Source organism: Taeniopygia guttata, chromosome 4 (assembly GCF_048771995.1).
Source record: "Taeniopygia guttata chromosome 4, bTaeGut7.mat, whole genome shotgun sequence".
In the NCBI taxonomy this organism is placed as follows: Eukaryota; Metazoa; Chordata; class Aves; order Passeriformes; family Estrildidae; genus Taeniopygia; species Taeniopygia guttata.
In genome coordinates, this window is record NC_133028.1 from 6,548,244 (window position 1) to 6,564,784 (window position 16,541).

The following is a 16,541-nucleotide window of genomic DNA, read 5'->3' on the forward strand; positions in this document are numbered from 1 at the left end:
ACCACGCTCCGGGAAGAAGCTCAGAAGCCCACAGGGGCTTGACAAGCCCAACAGGGCCACCCCTGCCCACAAGGGGATCTAGAGACAGACCCCAGCCCAGTGCACACACACACAAGGGATAGAAAAAAAGCAAGGCCTACCTGCCTCTTCCCTCCTGCCCCCCACCTCGACTGCCCAAGGAAAAGCACGCGCCCCCCTCAGGAGGAAAAAGTAGCCTACAGCACCCGGTATTCCCAGGCGGTCTCCCATCCAAGTACTAACCGGGCCCGACCCTGCTTAGCTTCCGAGATCAGGCGAGACCGGCCGCTCTCAGGGCGGCAGGCCGTAGGCACCCGGCGGCCCCTCGGCGGCGGCCTTCAACCCACCACACCACGCTCCGGGAAGAAGCTCAGAAGCCCACAGGGGCTTGACAAGCCCAACAGGGCCACCCCTGCCCACAAGGGGATCTAGAGACAGACCCCAGCCCAGTGCACACACACACAAGGGATAGAAAAAAAGCAAGGCCTACCTGCCTCTTCCCTCCTGCCCCCCACCTCGACTGCCCAAGGAAAAGCACGCGCCCCCCTCAGGAGGAAAAAGTAGCCTACAGCACCCGGTATTCCCAGGCGGTCTCCCATCCAAGTACTAACCGGGCCCGACCCTGCTTAGCTTCCGAGATCAGGCGAGACCGGCCGCTCTCAGGGCGGCAGGCCGTAGGCACCCGGCGGCCCCTCGGCGGCGGCCTTCAACCCACCACACCACGCTCCGGGAAGAAGCTCAGAAGCCCACAGGGGCTTGACAAGCCCAACAGGGCCACCCCTGCCCACAAGGGGATCTAGAGACAGACCCCAGCCCAGTGCACACACACACAAGGGATAGAAAAAAAGCAAGGCCTACCTGCCTCTTCCCTCCTGCCCCCCACCTCGACTGCCCAAGGAAAAGCACGCGCCCCCCTCAGGAGGAAAAAGTAGCCTACAGCACCCGGTATTCCCAGGCGGTCTCCCATCCAAGTACTAACCGGGCCCGACCCTGCTTAGCTTCCGAGATCAGGCGAGACCGGCCGCTCTCAGGGCGGCAGGCCGTAGGCACCCGGCGGCCCCTCGGCGGCGGCCTTCAACCCACCACACCACGCTCCGGGAAGAAGCTCAGAAGCCCACAGGGGCTTGACAAGCCCAACAGGGCCACCCCTGCCCACAAGGGGATCTAGAGACAGACCCCAGCCCAGTGCACACACACACAAGGGATAGAAAAAAAGCAAGGCCTACCTGCCTCTTCCCTCCTGCCCCCCACCTCGACTGCCCAAGGAAAAGCACGCGCCCCCCTCAGGAGGAAAAAGTAGCCTACAGCACCCGGTATTCCCAGGCGGTCTCCCATCCAAGTACTAACCGGGCCCGACCCTGCTTAGCTTCCGAGATCAGGCGAGACCGGCCGCTCTCAGGGCGGCAGGCCGTAGGCACCCGGCGGCCCCTCGGCGGCGGCCTTCAACCCACCACACCACGCTCCGGGAAGAAGCTCAGAAGCCCACAGGGGCTTGACAAGCCCAACAGGGCCACCCCTGCCCACAAGGGGATCTAGAGACAGACCCCAGCCCAGTGCACACACACACAAGGGATAGAAAAAAAGCAAGGCCTACCTGCCTCTTCCCTCCTGCCCCCCACCTCGACTGCCCAAGGAAAAGCACGCGCCCCCCTCAGGAGGAAAAAGTAGCCTACAGCACCCGGTATTCCCAGGCGGTCTCCCATCCAAGTACTAACCGGGCCCGACCCTGCTTAGCTTCCGAGATCAGGCGAGACCGGCCGCTCTCAGGGCGGCAGGCCGTAGGCACCCGGCGGCCCCTCGGCGGCGGCCTTCAACCCACCACACCACGCTCCGGGAAGAAGCTCAGAAGCCCACAGGGGCTTGACAAGCCCAACAGGGCCACCCCTGCCCACAAGGGGATCTAGAGACAGACCCCAGCCCAGTGCACACACACACAAGGGATAGAAAAAAAGCAAGGCCTACCTGCCTCTTCCCTCCTGCCCCCCACCTCGACTGCCCAAGGAAAAGCACGCGCCCCCCTCAGGAGGAAAAAGTAGCCTACAGCACCCGGTATTCCCAGGCGGTCTCCCATCCAAGTACTAACCGGGCCCGACCCTGCTTAGCTTCCGAGATCAGGCGAGACCGGCCGCTCTCAGGGCGGCAGGCCGTAGGCACCCGGCGGCCCCTCGGCGGCGGCCTTCAACCCACCACACCACGCTCCGGGAAGAAGCTCAGAAGCCCACAGGGGCTTGACAAGCCCAACAGGGCCACCCCTGCCCACAAGGGGATCTAGAGACAGACCCCAGCCCATTGCACACACACACAAGGGATAGAAAAAAAGCAAGGCCTACCTGCCTCTTCCCTCCTGCCCCCCACCTCGACTGCCCAAGGAAAAGCACGCGCCCCCCTCAGGAGGAAAAAGTAGCCTACAGCACCCGGTATTCCCAGGCGGTCTCCCATCCAAGTACTAACCGGGCCCGACCCTGCTTAGCTTCCGAGATCAGGCGAGACCGGCCGCTCTCAGGGCGGCAGGCCGTAGGCACCCGGCGGCCCCTCGGCGGCGGCCTTCAACCCACCACACCACGCTCCGGGAAGAAGCTCAGAAGCCCACAGGGGCTTGACAAGCCCAACAGGGCCACCCCTGCCCACAAGGGGATCTAGAGACAGACCCCAGCCCAGTGCACACACACACAAGGGATAGAAAAAAAGCAAGGCCTACCTGCCTCTTCCCTCCTGCCCCCCACCTCGACTGCCCAAGGAAAAGCACGCGCCCCCCTCAGGAGGAAAAAGTAGCCTACAGCACCCGGTATTCCCAGGCGGTCTCCCATCCAAGTACTAACCGGGCCCGACCCTGCTTAGCTTCCGAGATCAGGCGAGACCGGCCGCTCTCAGGGCGGCAGGCCGTAGGCACCCGGCGGCCCCTCGGCGGCGGCCTTCAACCCACCACACCACGCTCCGGGAAGAAGCTCAGAAGCCCACAGGGGCTTGACAAGCCCAACAGGGCCACCCCTGCCCACAAGGGGATCTAGAGACAGACCCCAGCCCAGTGCACACACACACAAGGGATAGAAAAAAAGCAAGGCCTACCTGCCTCTTCCCTCCTGCCCCCCACCTCGACTGCCCAAGGAAAAGCACGCGCCCCCCTCAGGAGGAAAAAGTAGCCTACAGCACCCGGTATTCCCAGGCGGTCTCCCATCCAAGTACTAACCGGGCCCGACCCTGCTTAGCTTCCGAGATCAGGCGAGACCGGCCGCTCTCAGGGCGGCAGGCCGTAGGCACCCGGCGGCCCCTCGGCGGCGGCCTTCAACCCACCACACCACGCTCCGGGAAGAAGCTCAGAAGCCCACAGGGGCTTGACAAGCCCAACAGGGCCACCCCTGCCCACAAGGGGATCTAGAGACAGACCCCAGCCCAGTGCACACACACACAAGGGATAGAAAAAAAGCAAGGCCTACCTGCCTCTTCCCTCCTGCCCCCCACCTCGACTGCCCAAGGAAAAGCACGCGCCCCCCTCAGGAGGAAAAAGTAGCCTACAGCACCCGGTATTCCCAGGCGGTCTCCCATCCAAGTACTAACCGGGCCCGACCCTGCTTAGCTTCCGAGATCAGGCGAGACCGGCCGCTCTCAGGGCGGCAGGCCGTAGGCACCCGGCGGCCCCTCGGCGGCGGCCTTCAACCCACCACACCACGCTCCGGGAAGAAGCTCAGAAGCCCACAGGGGCTTGACAAGCCCAACAGGGCCACCCCTGCCCACAAGGGGATCTAGAGACAGACCCCAGCCCAGTGCACACACACACAAGGGATAGAAAAAAAGCAAGGCCTACCTGCCTCTTCCCTCCTGCCCCCCACCTCGACTGCCCAAGGAAAAGCACGCGCCCCCCTCAGGAGGAAAAAGTAGCCTACAGCACCCGGTATTCCCAGGCGGTCTCCCATCCAAGTACTAACCGGGCCCGACCCTGCTTAGCTTCCGAGATCAGGCGAGACCGGCCGCTCTCAGGGCGGCAGGCCGTAGGCACCCGGCGGCCCCTCGGCGGCGGCCTTCAACCCACCACACCACGCTCCGGGAAGAAGCTCAGAAGCCCACAGGGGCTTGACAAGCCCAACAGGGCCACCCCTGCCCACAAGGGGATCTAGAGACAGACCCCAGCCCAGTGCACACACACACAAGGGATAGAAAAAAAGCAAGGCCTACCTGCCTCTTCCCTCCTGCCCCCCACCTCGACTGCCCAAGGAAAAGCACGCGCCCCCCTCAGGAGGAAAAAGTAGCCTACAGCACCCGGTATTCCCAGGCGGTCTCCCATCCAAGTACTAACCGGGCCCGACCCTGCTTAGCTTCCGAGATCAGGCGAGACCGGCCGCTCTCAGGGCGGCAGGCCGTAGGCACCCGGCGGCCCCTCGGCGGCGGCCTTCAACCCACCACACCACGCTCCGGGAAGAAGCTCAGAAGCCCACAGGGGCTTGACAAGCCCAACAGGGCCACCCCTGCCCACAAGGGGATCTAGAGACAGACCCCAGCCCAGTGCACACACACACAAGGGATAGAAAAAAAGCAAGGCCTACCTGCCTCTTCCCTCCTGCCCCCCACCTCGACTGCCCAAGGAAAAGCACGCGCCCCCCTCAGGAGGAAAAAGTAGCCTACAGCACCCGGTATTCCCAGGCGGTCTCCCATCCAAGTACTAACCGGGCCCGACCCTGCTTAGCTTCCGAGATCAGGCGAGACCGGCCGCTCTCAGGGCGGCAGGCCGTAGGCACCCGGCGGCCCCTCGGCGGCGGCCTTCAACCCACCACACCACGCTCCGGGAAGAAGCTCAGAAGCCCACAGGGGCTTGACAAGCCCAACAGGGCCACCCCTGCCCACAAGGGGATCTAGAGACAGACCCCAGCCCAGTGCACACACACACAAGGGATAGAAAAAAAGCAAGGCCTACCTGCCTCTTCCCTCCTGCCCCCCACCTCGACTGCCCAAGGAAAAGCACGCGCCCCCCTCAGGAGGAAAAAGTAGCCTACAGCACCCGGTATTCCCAGGCGGTCTCCCATCCAAGTACTAACCGGGCCCGACCCTGCTTAGCTTCCGAGATCAGGCGAGACCGGCCGCTCTCAGGGCGGCAGGCCGTAGGCACCCGGCGGCCCCTCGGCGGCGGCCTTCAACCCACCACACCACGCTCCGGGAAGAAGCTCAGAAGCCCACAGGGGCTTGACAAGCCCAACAGGGCCACCCCTGCCCACAAGGGGATCTAGAGACAGACCCCAGCCCAGTGCACACACACACAAGGGATAGAAAAAAAGCAAGGCCTACCTGCCTCTTCCCTCCTGCCCCCCACCTCGACTGCCCAAGGAAAAGCACGCGCCCCCCTCAGGAGGAAAAAGTAGCCTACAGCACCCGGTATTCCCAGGCGGTCTCCCATCCAAGTACTAACCGGGCCCGACCCTGCTTAGCTTCCGAGATCAGGCGAGACCGGCCGCTCTCAGGGCGGCAGGCCGTAGGCACCCGGTGGCCCCTCGGCGGCGGCCTTCAACCCACCACACCACGCTCCGGGAAGAAGCTCAGAAGCCCACAGGGGCTTGACAAGCCCAACAGGGCCACCCCTGCCCACAAGGGGATCTAGAGACAGACCCCAGCCCAGTGCACACACACACAAGGGATAGAAAAAAAGCAAGGCCTACCTGCCTCTTCCCTCCTGCCCCCCACCTCGACTGCCCAAGGAAAAGCACGCGCCCCCCTCAGGAGGAAAAAGTAGCCTACAGCACCCGGTATTCCCAGGCGGTCTCCCATCCAAGTACTAACCGGGCCCGACCCTGCTTAGCTTCCGAGATCAGGCGAGACCGGCCGCTCTCAGGGCGGCAGGCCGTAGGCACCCGGCGGCCCCTCGGCGGCGGCCTTCAACCCACCACACCACGCTCCGGGAAGAAGCTCAGAAGCCCACAGGGGCTTGACAAGCCCAACAGGGCCACCCCTGCCCACAAGGGGATCTAGAGACAGACCCCAGCCCAGTGCACACACACACAAGGGATAGAAAAAAAGCAAGGCCTACCTGCCTCTTCCCTCCTGCCCCCCACCTCGACTGCCCAAGGAAAAGCACGCGCCCCCCTCAGGAGGAAAAAGTAGCCTACAGCACCCGGTATTCCCAGGCGGTCTCCCATCCAAGTACTAACCGGGCCCGACCCTGCTTAGCTTCCGAGATCAGGCGAGACCGGCCGCTCTCAGGGCGGCAGGCCGTAGGCACCTGGCGGCCCCTCGGCGGCGGCCTTCAACCCACCACACCACGCTCCGGGAAGAAGCTCAGAAGCCCACAGGGGCTTGACAAGCCCAACAGGGCCACCCCTGCCCACAAGGGGATCTAGAGACAGACCCCAGCCCAGTGCACACACACACAAGGGATAGAAAAAAAGCAAGGCCTACCTGCCTCTTCCCTCCTGCCCCCCACCTCGACTGCCCAAGGAAAAGCACGCGCCCCCCTCAGGAGGAAAAAGTAGCCTACAGCACCCGGTATTCCCAGACGGTCTCCCATCCAAGTACTAACCGGGCCCGACCCTGCTTAGCTTCCGAGATCAGGCGAGACCGGCCGCTCTCAGGGCGGCAGGCCGTAGGCACCCGGCGGCCCCTCGGCGGCGGCCTTCAACCCACCACACCACGCTCCGGGAAGAAGCTCAGAAGCCCACAGGGGCTTGACAAGCCCAACAGGGCCACCCCTGCCCACAAGGGGATCTAGAGACAGACCCCAGCCCAGTGCACACACACACAAGGGATAGAAAAAAAGCAAGGCCTACCTGCCTCTTCCCTCCTGCCCCCCACCTCGACTGCCCAAGGAAAAGCACGCGCCCCCCTCAGGAGGAAAAAGTAGCCTACAGCACCCGGTATTCCCAGGCGGTCTCCCATCCAAGTACTAACCGGGCCCGACCCTGCTTAGCTTCCGAGATCAGGCGAGACCGGCCGCTCTCAGGGCGGCAGGCCGTAGGCACCCGGCGGCCCCTCGGCGGCGGCCTTCAACCCACCACACCACGCTCCGGGAAGAAGCTCAGAAGCCCACAGGGGCTTGACAAGCCCAACAGGGCCACCCCTGCCCACAAGGGGATCTAGAGACAGACCCCAGCCCAGTGCACACACACACAAGGGATAGAAAAAAAGCAAGGCCTACCTGCCTCTTCCCTCCTGCCCCCCACCTCGACTGCCCAAGGAAAAGCACGCGCCCCCCTCAGGAGGAAAAAGTAGCCTACAGCACCCGGTATTCCCAGGCGGTCTCCCATCCAAGTACTAACCGGGCCCGACCCTGCTTAGCTTCCGAGATCGGGCGAGACCGGCCGCTCTCAGGGCGGCAGGCCGTAGGCACCCGGCGGCCCCTCGGCGGCGGCCTTCAACCCACCACACCACGCTCCGGGAAGAAGCTCAGAAGCCCACAGGGGCTTGACAAGCCCAACAGGGCCACCCCTGCCCACAAGGGGATCTAGAGACAGACCCCAGCCCAGTGCACACACACACAAGGGATAGAAAAAAAGCAAGGCCTACCTGCCTCTTCCCTCCTGCCCCCCACCTCGACTGCCCAAGGAAAAGCACGCGCCCCCCTCAGGAGGAAAAAGTAGCCTACAGCACCCGGTATTCCCAGGCGGTCTCCCATCCAAGTACTAACCGGGCCCGACCCTGCTTAGCTTCCGAGATCAGGCGAGACCGGCCGCTCTCAGGGCGGCAGGCCGTAGGCACCCGGCGGCCCCTCGGCGGCGGCCTTCAACCCACCACACCACGCTCCGGGAAGAAGCTCAGAAGCCCACAGGGGCTTGACAAGCCCAACAGGGCCACCCCTGCCCACAAGGGGATCTAGAGACAGACCCCAGCCCAGTGCACACACACACAAGGGATAGAAAAAAAGCAAGGCCTACCTGCCTCTTCCCTCCTGCCCCCCACCTCGACTGCCCAAGGAAAAGCACGCGCCCCCCTCAGGAGGAAAAAGTAGCCTACAGCACCCGGTATTCCCAGGCGGTCTCCCATCCAAGTACTAACCGGGCCCGACCCTGCTTAGCTTCCGAGATCAGGCGAGACCGGCCGCTCTCAGGGCGGCAGGCCGTAGGCACCCGGCGGCCCCTCGGCGGCGGCCTTCAACCCACCACACCACGCTCCGGGAAGAAGCTCAGAAGCCCACAGGGGCTTGACAAGCCCAACAGGGCCACCCCTGCCCACAAGGGGATCTAGAGACAGACCCCAGCCCAGTGCACACACACACAAGGGATAGAAAAAAAGCAAGGCCTACCTGCCTCTTCCCTCCTGCCCCCCACCTCGACTGCCCAAGGAAAAGCACGCGCCCCCCTCAGGAGGAAAAAGTAGCCTACAGCACCCGGTATTCCCAGGCGGTCTCCCATCCAAGTACTAACCGGGCCCGACCCTGCTTAGCTTCCGAGATCAGGCGAGACCGGCCGCTCTCAGGGCGGCAGGCCGTAGGCACCCGGCGGCCCCTCGGCGGCGGCCTTCAACCCACCACACCACGCTCCGGGAAGAAGCTCAGAAGCCCACAGGGGCTTGACAAGCCCAACAGGGCCACCCCTGCCCACAAGGGGATCTAGAGACAGACCCCAGCCCAGTGCACACACACACAAGGGATAGAAAAAAAGCAAGGCCTACCTGCCTCTTCCCTCCTGCCCCCCACCTCGACTGCCCAAGGAAAAGCACGCGCCCCCCTCAGGAGGAAAAAGTAGCCTACAGCACCCGGTATTCCCAGGCGGTCTCCCATCCAAGTACTAACCGGGCCCGACCCTGCTTAGCTTCCGAGATCAGGCGAGACCGGCCGCTCTCAGGGCGGCAGGCCGTAGGCACCCGGCGGCCCCTCGGCGGCGGCCTTCAACCCACCACACCACGCTCCGGGAAGAAGCTCAGAAGCCCACAGGGGCTTGACAAGCCCAACAGGGCCACCCCTGCCCACAAGGGGATCTAGAGACAGACCCCAGCCCAGTGCACACACACACAAGGGATAGAAAAAAAGCAAGGCCTACCTGCCTCTTCCCTCCTGCCCCCCACCTCGACTGCCCAAGGAAAAGCACGCGCCCCCCTCAGGAGGAAAAAGTAGCCTACAGCACCCGGTATTCCCAGGCGGTCTCCCATCCAAGTACTAACCGGGCCCGACCCTGCTTAGCTTCCGAGATCAGGCGAGACCGGCCGCTCTCAGGGCGGCAGGCCGTAGGCACCCGGCGGCCCCTCGGCGGCGGCCTTCAACCCACCACACCACGCTCCGGGAAGAAGCTCAGAAGCCCACAGGGGCTTGACAAGCCCAACAGGGCCACCCCTGCCCACAAGGGGATCTAGAGACAGACCCCAGCCCAGTGCACACACACACAAGGGATAGAAAAAAAGCAAGGCCTACCTGCCTCTTCCCTCCTGCCCCCCACCTCGACTGCCCAAGGAAAAGCACGCGCCCCCCTCAGGAGGAAAAAGTAGCCTACAGCACCCGGTATTCCCAGGCGGTCTCCCATCCAAGTACTAACCGGGCCCGACCCTGCTTAGCTTCCGAGATCAGGCGAGACCGGCCGCTCTCAGGGCGGCAGGCCGTAGGCACCCGGCGGCCCCTCGGCGGCGGCCTTCAACCCACCACACCACGCTCCGGGAAGAAGCTCAGAAGCCCACAGGGGCTTGACAAGCCCAACAGGGCCACCCCTGCCCACAAGGGGATCTAGAGACAGACCCCAGCCCAGTGCACACACACACAAGGGATAGAAAAAAAGCAAGGCCTACCTGCCTCTTCCCTCCTGCCCCCCACCTCGACTGCCCAAGGAAAAGCACGCGCCCCCCTCAGGAGGAAAAAGTAGCCTACAGCACCCGGTATTCCCAGGCGGTCTCCCATCCAAGTACTAACCGGGCCCGACCCTGCTTAGCTTCCGAGATCAGGCGAGACCGGCCGCTCTCAGGGCGGCAGGCCGTAGGCACCCGGCGGCCCCTCGGCGGCGGCCTTCAACCCACCACACCACGCTCCGGGAAGAAGCTCAGAAGCCCACAGGGGCTTGACAAGCCCAACAGGGCCACCCCTGCCCACAAGGGGATCTAGAGACAGACCCCAGCCCAGTGCACACACACACAAGGGATAGAAAAAAAGCAAGGCCTACCTGCCTCTTCCCTCCTGCCCCCCACCTCGACTGCCCAAGGAAAAGCACGCGCCCCCCTCAGGAGGAAAAAGTAGCCTACAGCACCCGGTATTCCCAGGCGGTCTCCCATCCAAGTACTAACCGGGCCCGACCCTGCTTAGCTTCCGAGATCAGGCGAGACCGGCCGCTCTCAGGGCGGCAGGCCGTAGGCACCCGGTGGCCCCTCGGCGGCGGCCTTCAACCCACCACACCACGCTCCGGGAAGAAGCTCAGAAGCCCACAGGGGCTTGACAAGCCCAACAGGGCCACCCCTGCCCACAAGGGGATCTAGAGACAGACCCCAGCCCAGTGCACACACACACAAGGGATAGAAAAAAAGCAAGGCCTACCTGCCTCTTCCCTCCTGCCCCCCACCTCGACTGCCCAAGGAAAAGCACGCGCCCCCCTCAGGAGGAAAAAGTAGCCTACAGCACCCGGTATTCCCAGGCGGTCTCCCATCCAAGTACTAACCGGGCCCGACCCTGCTTAGCTTCCGAGATCAGGCGAGACCGGCCGCTCTCAGGGCGGCAGGCCGTAGGCACCCGGCGGCCCCTCGGCGGCGGCCTTCAACCCACCACACCACGCTCCGGGAAGAAGCTCAGAAGCCCACAGGGGCTTGACAAGCCCAACAGGGCCACCCCTGCCCACAAGGGGATCTAGAGACAGACCCCAGCCCAGTGCACACACACACAAGGGATAGAAAAAAAGCAAGGCCTACCTGCCTCTTCCCTCCTGCCCCCCACCTCGACTGCCCAAGGAAAAGCACGCGCCCCCCTCAGGAGGAAAAAGTAGCCTACAGCACCCGGTATTCCCAGGCGGTCTCCCATCCAAGTACTAACCGGGCCCGACCCTGCTTAGCTTCCGAGATCAGGCGAGACCGGCCGCTCTCAGGGCGGCAGGCCGTAGGCACCTGGCGGCCCCTCGGCGGCGGCCTTCAACCCACCACACCACGCTCCGGGAAGAAGCTCAGAAGCCCACAGGGGCTTGACAAGCCCAACAGGGCCACCCCTGCCCACAAGGGGATCTAGAGACAGACCCCAGCCCAGTGCACACACACACAAGGGATAGAAAAAAAGCAAGGCCTACCTGCCTCTTCCCTCCTGCCCCCCACCTCGACTGCCCAAGGAAAAGCACGCGCCCCCCTCAGGAGGAAAAAGTAGCCTACAGCACCCGGTATTCCCAGACGGTCTCCCATCCAAGTACTAACCGGGCCCGACCCTGCTTAGCTTCCGAGATCAGGCGAGACCGGCCGCTCTCAGGGCGGCAGGCCGTAGGCACCCGGCGGCCCCTCGGCGGCGGCCTTCAACCCACCACACCACGCTCCGGGAAGAAGCTCAGAAGCCCACAGGGGCTTGACAAGCCCAACAGGGCCACCCCTGCCCACAAGGGGATCTAGAGACAGACCCCAGCCCAGTGCACACACACACAAGGGATAGAAAAAAAGCAAGGCCTACCTGCCTCTTCCCTCCTGCCCCCCACCTCGACTGCCCAAGGAAAAGCACGCGCCCCCCTCAGGAGGAAAAAGTAGCCTACAGCACCCGGTATTCCCAGGCGGTCTCCCATCCAAGTACTAACCGGGCCCGACCCTGCTTAGCTTCCGAGATCAGGCGAGACCGGCCGCTCTCAGGGCGGCAGGCCGTAGGCACCCGGCGGCCCCTCGGCGGCGGCCTTCAACCCACCACACCACGCTCCGGGAAGAAGCTCAGAAGCCCACAGGGGCTTGACAAGCCCAACAGGGCCACCCCTGCCCACAAGGGGATCTAGAGACAGACCCCAGCCCAGTGCACACACACACAAGGGATAGAAAAAAAGCAAGGCCTACCTGCCTCTTCCCTCCTGCCCCCCACCTCGACTGCCCAAGGAAAAGCACGCGCCCCCCTCAGGAGGAAAAAGTAGCCTACAGCACCCGGTATTCCCAGGCGGTCTCCCATCCAAGTACTAACCGGGCCCGACCCTGCTTAGCTTCCGAGATCGGGCGAGACCGGCCGCTCTCAGGGCGGCAGGCCGTAGGCACCCGGCGGCCCCTCGGCGGCGGCCTTCAACCCACCACACCACGCTCCGGGAAGAAGCTCAGAAGCCCACAGGGGCTTGACAAGCCCAACAGGGCCACCCCTGCCCACAAGGGGATCTAGAGACAGACCCCAGCCCAGTGCACACACACACAAGGGATAGAAAAAAAGCAAGGCCTACCTGCCTCTTCCCTCCTGCCCCCCACCTCGACTGCCCAAGGAAAAGCACGCGCCCCCCTCAGGAGGAAAAAGTAGCCTACAGCACCCGGTATTCCCAGGCGGTCTCCCATCCAAGTACTAACCGGGCCCGACCCTGCTTAGCTTCCGAGATCAGGCGAGACCGGCCGCTCTCAGGGCGGCAGGCCGTAGGCACCCGGCGGCCCCTCGGCGGCGGCCTTCAACCCACCACACCACGCTCCGGGAAGAAGCTCAGAAGCCCACAGGGGCTTGACAAGCCCAACAGGGCCACCCCTGCCCACAAGGGGATCTAGAGACAGACCCCAGCCCAGTGCACACACACACAAGGGATAGAAAAAAAGCAAGGCCTACCTGCCTCTTCCCTCCTGCCCCCCACCTCGACTGCCCAAGGAAAAGCACGCGCCCCCCTCAGGAGGAAAAAGTAGCCTACAGCACCCGGTATTCCCAGGCGGTCTCCCATCCAAGTACTAACCGGGCCCGACCCTGCTTAGCTTCCGAGATCAGGCGAGACCGGCCGCTCTCAGGGCGGCAGGCCGTAGGCACCCGGCGGCCCCTCGGCGGCGGCCTTCAACCCACCACACCACGCTCCGGGAAGAAGCTCAGAAGCCCACAGGGGCTTGACAAGCCCAACAGGGCCACCCCTGCCCACAAGGGGATCTAGAGACAGACCCCAGCCCAGTGCACACACACACAAGGGATAGAAAAAAAGCAAGGCCTACCTGCCTCTTCCCTCCTGCCCCCCACCTCGACTGCCCAAGGAAAAGCACGCGCCCCCCTCAGGAGGAAAAAGTAGCCTACAGCACCCGGTATTCCCAGGCGGTCTCCCATCCAAGTACTAACCGGGCCCGACCCTGCTTAGCTTCCGAGATCAGGCGAGACCGGCCGCTCTCAGGGCGGCAGGCCGTAGGCACCCGGCGGCCCCTCGGCGGCGGCCTTCAACCCACCACACCACGCTCCGGGAAGAAGCTCAGAAGCCCACAGGGGCTTGACAAGCCCAACAGGGCCACCCCTGCCCACAAGGGGATCTAGAGACAGACCCCAGCCCAGTGCACACACACACAAGGGATAGAAAAAAAGCAAGGCCTACCTGCCTCTTCCCTCCTGCCCCCCACCTCGACTGCCCAAGGAAAAGCACGCGCCCCCCTCAGGAGGAAAAAGTAGCCTACAGCACCCGGTATTCCCAGGCGGTCTCCCATCCAAGTACTAACCGGGCCCGACCCTGCTTAGCTTCCGAGATCAGGCGAGACCGGCCGCTCTCAGGGCGGCAGGCCGTAGGCACCCGGCGGCCCCTCGGCGGCGGCCTTCAACCCACCACACCACGCTCCGGGAAGAAGCTCAGAAGCCCACAGGGGCTTGACAAGCCCAACAGGGCCACCCCTGCCCACAAGGGGATCTAGAGACAGACCCCAGCCCAGTGCACACACACACAAGGGATAGAAAAAAAGCAAGGCCTACCTGCCTCTTCCCTCCTGCCCCCCACCTCGACTGCCCAAGGAAAAGCACGCGCCCCCCTCAGGAGGAAAAAGTAGCCTACAGCACCCGGTATTCCCAGGCGGTCTCCCATCCAAGTACTAACCGGGCCCGACCCTGCTTAGCTTCCGAGATCAGGCGAGACCGGCCGCTCTCAGGGCGGCAGGCCGTAGGCACCCGGCGGCCCCTCGGCGGCGGCCTTCAACCCACCACACCACGCTCCGGGAAGAAGCTCAGAAGCCCACAGGGGCTTGACAAGCCCAACAGGGCCACCCCTGCCCACAAGGGGATCTAGAGACAGACCCCAGCCCAGTGCACACACACACAAGGGATAGAAAAAAAGCAAGGCCTACCTGCCTCTTCCCTCCTGCCCCCCACCTCGACTGCCCAAGGAAAAGCACGCGCCCCCCTCAGGAGGAAAAAGTAGCCTACAGCACCCGGTATTCCCAGGCGGTCTCCCATCCAAGTACTAACCGGGCCCGACCCTGCTTAGCTTCCGAGATCAGGCGAGACCGGCCGCTCTCAGGGCGGCAGGCCGTAGGCACCCGGCGGCCCCTCGGCGGCGGCCTTCAACCCACCACACCACGCTCCGGGAAGAAGCTCAGAAGCCCACAGGGGCTTGACAAGCCCAACAGGGCCACCCCTGCCCACAAGGGGATCTAGAGACAGACCCCAGCCCAGTGCACACACACACAAGGGATAGAAAAAAAGCAAGGCCTACCTGCCTCTTCCCTCCTGCCCCCCACCTCGACTGCCCAAGGAAAAGCACGCGCCCCCCTCAGGAGGAAAAAGTAGCCTACAGCACCCGGTATTCCCAGGCGGTCTCCCATCCAAGTACTAACCGGGCCCGACCCTGCTTAGCTTCCGAGATCAGGCGAGACCGGCCGCTCTCAGGGCGGCAGGCCGTAGGCACCCGGCGGCCCCTCGGCGGCGGCCTTCAACCCACCACACCACGCTCCGGGAAGAAGCTCAGAAGCCCACAGGGGCTTGACAAGCCCAACAGGGCCACCCCTGCCCACAAGGGGATCTAGAGACAGACCCCAGCCCAGTGCACACACACACAAGGGATAGAAAAAATGCAAGGCCTACCTGCCTCTTCCCTCCTGCCCCCCACCTCGACTGCCCAAGGAAAAGCACGCGCCCCCCTCAGGAGGAAAAAGTAGCCTACAGCACCCGGTATTCCCAGGCGGTCTCCCATCCAAGTACTAACCGGGCCCGACCCTGCTTAGCTTCCGAGATCAGGCGAGACCGGCCGCTCTCAGGGCGGCAGGCCGTAGGCACCCGGCGGCCCCTCGGCGGCGGCCTTCAACCCACCACACCACGCTCCGGGAAGAAGCTCAGAAGCCCACAGGGGCTTGACAAGCCCAACAGGGCCACCCCTGCCCACAAGGGGATCTAGAGACAGACCCCAGCCCAGTGCACACACACACAAGGGATAGAAAAAAAGCAAGGCCTACCTGCCTCTTCCCTCCTGCCCCCCACCTCGACTGCCCAAGGAAAAGCACGCGCCCCCCTCAGGAGGAAAAAGTAGCCTACAGCACCCGGTATTCCCAGGCGGTCTCCCATCCAAGTACTAACCGGGCCCGACCCTGCTTAGCTTCCGAGATCAGGCGAGACCGGCCGCTCTCAGGGCGGCAGGCCGTAGGCACCCGGCGGCCCCTCGGCGGCGGCCTTCAACCCACCACACCACGCTCCGGGAAGAAGCTCTCTAGAAAATCTCTAGAAGGAGCTTAATTTTCAAGAGTGAAAAAATACTCTCTTGAGCCACCCACAGTGTTTGGTACAAGTCCTGAAGGCTCTAGTTTTCACTCAGCACAAAGGTAGGGAAAGGATGTGGATTAGGACATCTTTTCACTTGGGAACATGCCAAGAAAAGCATGGAAACTTATTGTAGTTACCTCATAACTGAAGTCCTGGAAAATTAAAAAAAAAAAAAAGAAAAGAAAAAAAGAGCATACATAAAATTCAGATAAAAAGAAGTATTTTTTATTTTCCTATAGATTTTTATATTGAGTTACTAATGTCTGACCCTATTCAGTTCATTTGGGTGTTTTCAATAGCTGTTGTCTACATCCTACATTGATGTAATATTTCAGAGCATGAAAAGGTTATTGTGGTGACAATGAACCTTCCTTCTTTTCCAGCATCCTTTTGCTGACCTCTCTTCAGTGATGCCCATGTATGTTTGTTATTTAAGTATGTCAGCATTACTAAAGCACAAGAAGGGATGAGATCTGTATAGCTTAGGAAATGCTGCTCATATGCAGTTGTCAAAAGAACTGTTTGCTATGGGTTTGTTTTTTTATATACAGGTATAACATATTTTGGAAAAATTAATGTATTTAAGTTAGAAATATCAGGTTACAGAGCACCTCTCATATGTCCATGACATTCCTCTGTAAAGTGTAAGAGTGATAGAATTAATTTATTCAAAGGAATTACTGAAACTCTCAGTTTTATTTGTTCTTCAAATTTTAATCTCCTTTCACCTTATTGCATGAGAGTTTATTTAATTTTGCTTTACTGATATACTTATTAACATTGAAATGGTGCATTTCTTCTTCCATTTTATCATAGTATGGAAAATTCATTAAAGTGTGAGAGCAGTGCAATGGATGGAAAATTATTTCTTTCTCTCATAAACTTGGCCAAGAAATGGAGAATGCTTACTCAAATAATCCCAGAATACAGCAATATTTTCAGCCTGGACAGGTGCTAAGTATTTTGTTTTGTTAAGCTGGCTAACCTTCCATAAATCAAATATATCTCT

The 16,541-nt window shown here is 62.1% G+C and overlaps 42 pseudogenes; all 42 read right to left on the minus strand.

Moving 5' to 3' along the window:
• Nucleotides 1-212: 212 nt before the first annotated feature.
• On the minus strand, nt 213-330 carry LOC140684069 (5S ribosomal RNA; annotated as a pseudogene).
• Nucleotides 331-580: 250 nt separating this feature from the next.
• On the minus strand, nt 581-698 carry LOC140684070 (5S ribosomal RNA; annotated as a pseudogene).
• A 250-nt stretch (nt 699-948) lies between these two features.
• LOC140684071 (5S ribosomal RNA) lies at nt 949-1,066 on the minus strand (annotated as a pseudogene).
• Nucleotides 1,067-1,316: 250 nt separating this feature from the next.
• LOC140684072 (5S ribosomal RNA) lies at nt 1,317-1,434 on the minus strand (annotated as a pseudogene).
• A 250-nt stretch (nt 1,435-1,684) lies between these two features.
• LOC140684073 (5S ribosomal RNA) lies at nt 1,685-1,802 on the minus strand (annotated as a pseudogene).
• A 250-nt stretch (nt 1,803-2,052) lies between these two features.
• On the minus strand, nt 2,053-2,170 carry LOC140684074 (5S ribosomal RNA; annotated as a pseudogene).
• A 250-nt stretch (nt 2,171-2,420) lies between these two features.
• Nucleotides 2,421-2,538, minus strand: LOC140684075 (5S ribosomal RNA; annotated as a pseudogene).
• Nucleotides 2,539-2,788: 250 nt separating this feature from the next.
• LOC140684076 (5S ribosomal RNA) lies at nt 2,789-2,906 on the minus strand (annotated as a pseudogene).
• A 250-nt stretch (nt 2,907-3,156) lies between these two features.
• LOC115495147 (5S ribosomal RNA) lies at nt 3,157-3,274 on the minus strand (annotated as a pseudogene).
• A 250-nt stretch (nt 3,275-3,524) lies between these two features.
• Nucleotides 3,525-3,642, minus strand: LOC115495158 (5S ribosomal RNA; annotated as a pseudogene).
• A 250-nt stretch (nt 3,643-3,892) lies between these two features.
• LOC140684077 (5S ribosomal RNA) lies at nt 3,893-4,010 on the minus strand (annotated as a pseudogene).
• Nucleotides 4,011-4,260: 250 nt separating this feature from the next.
• Nucleotides 4,261-4,378, minus strand: LOC140684078 (5S ribosomal RNA; annotated as a pseudogene).
• Nucleotides 4,379-4,628: 250 nt separating this feature from the next.
• Nucleotides 4,629-4,746, minus strand: LOC140684079 (5S ribosomal RNA; annotated as a pseudogene).
• A 250-nt stretch (nt 4,747-4,996) lies between these two features.
• On the minus strand, nt 4,997-5,114 carry LOC140684080 (5S ribosomal RNA; annotated as a pseudogene).
• A 250-nt stretch (nt 5,115-5,364) lies between these two features.
• LOC140684081 (5S ribosomal RNA) lies at nt 5,365-5,482 on the minus strand (annotated as a pseudogene).
• Nucleotides 5,483-5,732: 250 nt separating this feature from the next.
• Nucleotides 5,733-5,850, minus strand: LOC115495150 (5S ribosomal RNA; annotated as a pseudogene).
• A 250-nt stretch (nt 5,851-6,100) lies between these two features.
• LOC115495151 (5S ribosomal RNA) lies at nt 6,101-6,218 on the minus strand (annotated as a pseudogene).
• A 250-nt stretch (nt 6,219-6,468) lies between these two features.
• On the minus strand, nt 6,469-6,586 carry LOC140684085 (5S ribosomal RNA; annotated as a pseudogene).
• Nucleotides 6,587-6,836: 250 nt separating this feature from the next.
• On the minus strand, nt 6,837-6,954 carry LOC116808394 (5S ribosomal RNA; annotated as a pseudogene).
• A 250-nt stretch (nt 6,955-7,204) lies between these two features.
• LOC140684090 (5S ribosomal RNA) lies at nt 7,205-7,322 on the minus strand (annotated as a pseudogene).
• A 250-nt stretch (nt 7,323-7,572) lies between these two features.
• Nucleotides 7,573-7,690, minus strand: LOC115495155 (5S ribosomal RNA; annotated as a pseudogene).
• A 250-nt stretch (nt 7,691-7,940) lies between these two features.
• On the minus strand, nt 7,941-8,058 carry LOC115495156 (5S ribosomal RNA; annotated as a pseudogene).
• Nucleotides 8,059-8,308: 250 nt separating this feature from the next.
• Nucleotides 8,309-8,426, minus strand: LOC115495157 (5S ribosomal RNA; annotated as a pseudogene).
• A 250-nt stretch (nt 8,427-8,676) lies between these two features.
• On the minus strand, nt 8,677-8,794 carry LOC115495159 (5S ribosomal RNA; annotated as a pseudogene).
• Nucleotides 8,795-9,044: 250 nt separating this feature from the next.
• On the minus strand, nt 9,045-9,162 carry LOC115495160 (5S ribosomal RNA; annotated as a pseudogene).
• Nucleotides 9,163-9,412: 250 nt separating this feature from the next.
• LOC116808387 (5S ribosomal RNA) lies at nt 9,413-9,530 on the minus strand (annotated as a pseudogene).
• A 250-nt stretch (nt 9,531-9,780) lies between these two features.
• Nucleotides 9,781-9,898, minus strand: LOC115495178 (5S ribosomal RNA; annotated as a pseudogene).
• Nucleotides 9,899-10,148: 250 nt separating this feature from the next.
• Nucleotides 10,149-10,266, minus strand: LOC115495162 (5S ribosomal RNA; annotated as a pseudogene).
• A 250-nt stretch (nt 10,267-10,516) lies between these two features.
• LOC115495163 (5S ribosomal RNA) lies at nt 10,517-10,634 on the minus strand (annotated as a pseudogene).
• Nucleotides 10,635-10,884: 250 nt separating this feature from the next.
• On the minus strand, nt 10,885-11,002 carry LOC115495164 (5S ribosomal RNA; annotated as a pseudogene).
• A 250-nt stretch (nt 11,003-11,252) lies between these two features.
• Nucleotides 11,253-11,370, minus strand: LOC115495165 (5S ribosomal RNA; annotated as a pseudogene).
• Nucleotides 11,371-11,620: 250 nt separating this feature from the next.
• On the minus strand, nt 11,621-11,738 carry LOC115495166 (5S ribosomal RNA; annotated as a pseudogene).
• A 250-nt stretch (nt 11,739-11,988) lies between these two features.
• LOC116808381 (5S ribosomal RNA) lies at nt 11,989-12,106 on the minus strand (annotated as a pseudogene).
• Nucleotides 12,107-12,356: 250 nt separating this feature from the next.
• Nucleotides 12,357-12,474, minus strand: LOC115495168 (5S ribosomal RNA; annotated as a pseudogene).
• Nucleotides 12,475-12,724: 250 nt separating this feature from the next.
• On the minus strand, nt 12,725-12,842 carry LOC115495170 (5S ribosomal RNA; annotated as a pseudogene).
• Nucleotides 12,843-13,092: 250 nt separating this feature from the next.
• Nucleotides 13,093-13,210, minus strand: LOC115495171 (5S ribosomal RNA; annotated as a pseudogene).
• A 250-nt stretch (nt 13,211-13,460) lies between these two features.
• On the minus strand, nt 13,461-13,578 carry LOC116808397 (5S ribosomal RNA; annotated as a pseudogene).
• A 250-nt stretch (nt 13,579-13,828) lies between these two features.
• LOC116808398 (5S ribosomal RNA) lies at nt 13,829-13,946 on the minus strand (annotated as a pseudogene).
• Nucleotides 13,947-14,196: 250 nt separating this feature from the next.
• On the minus strand, nt 14,197-14,314 carry LOC115495174 (5S ribosomal RNA; annotated as a pseudogene).
• Nucleotides 14,315-14,564: 250 nt separating this feature from the next.
• LOC115495175 (5S ribosomal RNA) lies at nt 14,565-14,682 on the minus strand (annotated as a pseudogene).
• Nucleotides 14,683-14,932: 250 nt separating this feature from the next.
• On the minus strand, nt 14,933-15,050 carry LOC116808400 (5S ribosomal RNA; annotated as a pseudogene).
• A 250-nt stretch (nt 15,051-15,300) lies between these two features.
• On the minus strand, nt 15,301-15,418 carry LOC116808401 (5S ribosomal RNA; annotated as a pseudogene).
• Nucleotides 15,419-16,541: the final 1,123 nt, after the last annotated feature.